Genomic DNA, 5000 nt, shown 5'->3' with positions numbered 1-5000 from the left:
AACAACACCCAGTGCATCCTCTCCGCCACATGAGACAATCCACACTGTCATAACCAGACTGGGAGGTCCACTCAGAAAACGGAATATCCCACCCCCCCGACAACCACCATTGCTCAGCTAAGCCACCAACACCCACACATGTCCTACACAGGGGTGCACCCAACATCACAATACTGCCTCCTCTCACAGCACACAAACAATGGCAGGAATGAAAGACACAGGTCTGCCACAAGCATGGAATCGGAGCGCCGCCTGTCATGAGCCAAAGGTGCATCCTGACGTGGCAAATCAGATGATGCCGCAGGCATCCACTTACTATAATCACAATCAACAAACCGACCGGCCGCCCCCCCCCCCCCCACCCACCCCCCCCCCCCCCCCCCATTACACCTTTCCATACAACAATGTGTACCTTAACCTAAACTATACTGTACCTTAACCTAAACTATACTGTACCTTAACCTAAACTATACTGTACCTTAACCTAAACTATACTGTACCTTAACCTAAACTATACTGTACCTTAACCTAAACTATACTGTACCTTAACCTAAACTATACTGTACCTTAACCTAACCTATACGGTACCTCAACCTAACCTATATTGTGCCTCAACCCTAACCTATGTTGCGCCTTAACCTAACCTATGTTGCGCCTTAACCTAACCTATGTTGCGCCTTAACCTAACCTATGTTGCGCCTTAACCTAACCTATGTTGCGCCTTAACCTAACCTATGTTGCGCCTTAACCTAACCTATGTTGCGCCTTAACCTAACCTATGTTGCGCCTTAACCTAACCCTATGTTGCGCCTTAACCTAACCTATGTTGCGCCTTAACCTAACCTATGTTGCGCCCTTAACCTAACCTATGTTGCGCCTTAACCTAACCTATGTTGCGCCTTAACCTAACCTATGTTGCGCCTTAACCTAACCTATGTTGCGCCTTAACCTAACCTATGTTGCGCCTTAACCTAACCTATGTTGCGCCTTAACCTAACCTATGTTGCGCCTTAACCTAACCTATGTTGCGCCTTAACCTAACCTATGTTGCGCCCTTAACCTAACCTATGTTGCGCCTTAACCTAACCTATGTTGCGCCTTAACCTAACCTATGTTGCGCCTTAACCTAACCTATGTTGCGCCTTAACCTAACCTATGTTGCGCCTTAACCCAACCTATGTTGCGCCTTAACCCAACCTATGTTGCGCCTTAACCCAACATATGTTGCGCCTTAACCCAACCTATGTTGCGCCTTAACCCAACCTATGTTGCGCCTTAACCCAACCTATGTTGCGCCTTAACCCAACCTATGTTGCGCCTTAACCCAACCTATGTTGCGCCTTAACCCAACCTATGTTTGCGCCTTAACCCAACCTATGTTGGGCCTTAACCCAACCTATGTTGGGCCTTAACCCAACCTATGTTGGGCCTTAACCCAACACACGTTGGGCCTTAACCAAACACACGTTGGGCCTTAACCCAACACACGTTGGGCCTTAACCCAACACACGTTGGGCCTTAACCCAACACACGTTGGGCCTTAACCCCAACACACGTTGGGCCTTAACCCAACACACGTTGGGCCTTAACCCAACACACGTTGGGCCTTAACCCAACACACGTTGGGCCTTAACCCAACACACGTTGGGCCTTAACCCAACACACGTTGGCCTTAACCCAACACACGTTGGGCCTTAACCCAACACACGTTGGGCCTTAACCCAACACACGTTGGGCCTTAACCCAACACACGTTGGGCCTTAACCTGCTCTGTAATTGTCATACGACGCGTTAAATTAGTGTAGTGTTGCCTAACTGCAAACCCCCGCAATATAGTTTGCTACTCGCACTGCCCGGTCCCCAGTGTATCGCTTCATGTTAAACACCTTGCAGCTATACACTGTAATGTGGATGGCAGCAGGACGTACATGCTCAATGCACCTTTGCAGTTGTTCATTGGCATTTGCAGTTGTTCATTGGCATTCGCATGGCGAAGCACTTAGCCTACGCTGTGGTACGGCCTGTGTCAACTGTCCGCTGATGTTGTACGTCCAAATCACACACTGTACTGCACATTGGTCCTCATGTACTGAATGATACATCGTGGTACATGTGACCGTACAACGACTGCGCCAACAACGGCGAACCATGCGGTCCAAATGTTGTGCACTCAGCTACGTGTCGTCTCCCTATAAGAGCTGGATTGCAGTGTGGTATGCCCTGGATGGCGATCAGCATGAGCCGTCTGTTGATGTAGTGGCGCGTGTTGTCAGACGTAGTCGTCTCTTCTCACACACCGTGATAGCATGGTGCACTGCGTTCCACATCTGCGACATGCGACAGAGGCCGGTTGACAGTCGTTCGCGCAATGGACATCGCATACGTACGGGGGCCACCTTCCACGTGTTCGCGAAGCGTGCACATGTTGTTGCGTGTATGTGGGCAGACATAGTGTGTCGTGACACCTGACACAGGCATGCAACAATCGTTGAATTTGCAAATGGCGATGGACGCCTACGTTTGCTGGTGACGTTACGCAAATGAACAACTGGTAAACCGTTGTGGTGCGGTTGTTCTCGCTAGAGGTGAATCAGTGATGGCGACGATCGGTTGAGCTACCAACCGGTTGTTCCAGCGATACCCACCATGCCCACGAACGTGAATGGCATCTGGGTGTGAAGCGATACGCGGCGGTGGCTGGGTGGGACCGTCCCCGGCCGGTGAGGGGGGGCCTCCCGGCGTGCTGGCCGCGCGGTGCGTGGGCGCACGCGCTACAGCCGGCTGGTGGGGGCGGCCAGTGGCAGGCGCGCCGGCCGACGGAGGCGGCAGGCGGCGCAGCTGCGCGCCGGCGCACCCTGCACGCGGCGCCGTGCGGCCAAAGTAGGTCCTCGCGGGCCCGGTGCGAAGCGCGGTGGACATCTGCAGTGTGCTGGTCCGATTGAGGACTGTGTGCGCTGAGGATGCGCCGCCGCCCGGCGCTCGGCGCCGCGACGCCGTCTGCTGCTCGGTCGCCTCTGCGGTTCTCGCAGGTGGTTTGTATCGCAGCTGTGCGGACGTGTTGGCGCGTGCGCTGTGCTGGGAGAGTTCGCTTCGGCACCCAAGTGGGGCTTTTGTCCTTCTGTGGCGCTGGCGTTGGAGCTGCCGGTCACCGTAGGTGGCGCGTGTTGTCTCCCGCCGGCAATGCCACGACAGCACGCTCCCGGGCCTCTGTCGGCAGCGGCAAGCTCAGTTGGGAGCACGGGTGGTCGCACCTAAAGCGTCTACTCGCCAAACCCCGGGCGATTGCGCCTCTCTCGAACCCGACCAAGTACTTAGGACGGCGCTGCGCGCCGCCGGGACCTGAGAGGGTTTCGAGGTGTATGGTGCAGGGGAGCTCAGCCTCCTCCTGTTTGCAGAATAATTGAGTGGACGCTTGCGTGTTCGCGCGGGCCCCCGGGACACACTCCCGGGCGGCCGGCTGCTCAGCTCTAGTTGACGCAGCTCCCTGGTTGATCCTGCCAGTAGTCATATGCTTGTCTCAAAGATTAAGCCATGCATGTCTCAGTACAAGCCGCATTAAGGTGAAACCGCGAATGGCTCATTAAATCAGTTATGGTTCCTTAGATCGTACCCACGTTACTTGGATAACTGTGGTAATTCTAGAGCTAATACATGCAAACAGAGTCCCGACCAGAGATGGAAGGGACGCTTTTATTAGATCAAAACCAATCGGTCGGCTCGTCCGGTCCGTTTGCCTTGGTGACTCTGAATAACTTTGGGCTGATCGCACGGTCCTCGTACCGGCGACGCATCTTTCAAATGTCTGCCTTATCAACTGTCGATGGTAGGTTCTGCGCCTACCATGGTTGTAACGGGTAACGGGGAATCAGGGTTCGATTCCGGAGAGGGAGCCTGAGAAACGGCTACCACATCCAAGGAAGGCAGCAGGCGCGCAAATTACCCACTCCCGGCACGGGGAGGTAGTGACGAAAAATAACGATACGGGACTCATCCGAGGCCCCGTAATCGGAATGAGTACACTTTAAATCCTTTAACGAGTATCTATTGGAGGGCAAGTCTGGTGCCAGCAGCCGCGGTAATTCCAGCTCCAATAGCGTATATTAAAGTTGTTGCGGTTAAAAAGCTCGTAGTTGGATTTGTGTCCCACGCTGTTGGTTCACCGCCCGTCGGTGTTTAACTGGCATGTATCGTGGGACGTCCTGCCGGTGGGGCGAGCTGAAGGCGTGCGACGCGCCTCGTGCGTGCTCGTGCGTCCCGAGGCGGACCCCGTTGCAATCCTACCAGGGTGCTCTTGAGTGAGTGTCTCGGTGGGCCGGCACGTTTACTTTGAACAAATTAGAGTGCTTAAAGCAGGCAAGCCCGCCTGAATACTGTGTGCATGGAATAATGGAATAGGACCTCGGTTCTATTTTGTTGGTTTTCGGAACCCGAGGTAATGATTAATAGGGACAGGCGGGGGCATTCGTATTGCGACGTTAGAGGTGAAATTCTTGGATCGTCGCAAGACGAACAGAAGCGAAAGCATTTGCCAAGTATGTTTTCATTAATCAAGAACGAAAGTTAGAGGTTCGAAGGCGATCAGATACCGCCCTAGTTCTAACCATAAACGATGCCAGCCAGCGATCCGCCGCAGTTCCTCCGATGACTCGGCGGGCAGCCTCCGGGAAACCAAAGCTTTTGGGTTCCGGGGGAAGTATGGTTGCAAAGCTGAAACTTAAAGGAATTGACGGAAGGGCACCACCAGGAGTGGAGCCTGCGGCTTAATTTGACTCAACACGGGAAACCTCACCAGGCCCGGACACCGGAAGGATTGACAGATTGATAGCTCTTTCTTGATTCGGTGGGTGGTGGTGCATGGCCGTTCTTAGTTGGTGGAGCGATTTGTCTGGTTAATTCCGATAACGAACGAGACTCTAGCCTGCTAACTAGTCGCGTGACATCCTTCGTGCTGTCAGCGATTACTTTTCTTCTTAGAGGGACAGGCGGCTTCTAGCCGCACG

The 5000-nt window shown here is 53.7% G+C and overlaps 1 non-coding gene across 1 annotated transcript in view; it reads left to right on the top strand.

Annotated features, from left to right (window-relative positions):
* The first annotated feature begins 3481 nt into the window (after positions 1-3481).
* The window catches only part of LOC126431768 (small subunit ribosomal RNA), a 1910-nt gene continuing 391 nt past the window's right edge, over positions 3482-5000 (top strand). Inside the window, exon 1 of the ribosomal RNA XR_007577735.1 lies at positions 3482-5000. This exon is cut by the window's right edge and continues 391 nt beyond it. This is a non-coding gene — a ribosomal RNA (small subunit ribosomal RNA).

Source organism: Schistocerca serialis, unplaced genomic scaffold, assembly GCF_023864345.2.
Source record: "Schistocerca serialis cubense isolate TAMUIC-IGC-003099 unplaced genomic scaffold, iqSchSeri2.2 HiC_scaffold_1110, whole genome shotgun sequence".
Classification (NCBI taxonomy): domain Eukaryota; kingdom Metazoa; phylum Arthropoda; class Insecta; order Orthoptera; family Acrididae; genus Schistocerca; species Schistocerca serialis.
The sequence above is the reverse complement of the archived record's forward strand: the minus strand, read 5'-3'. Positions and strand labels throughout refer to the sequence as shown.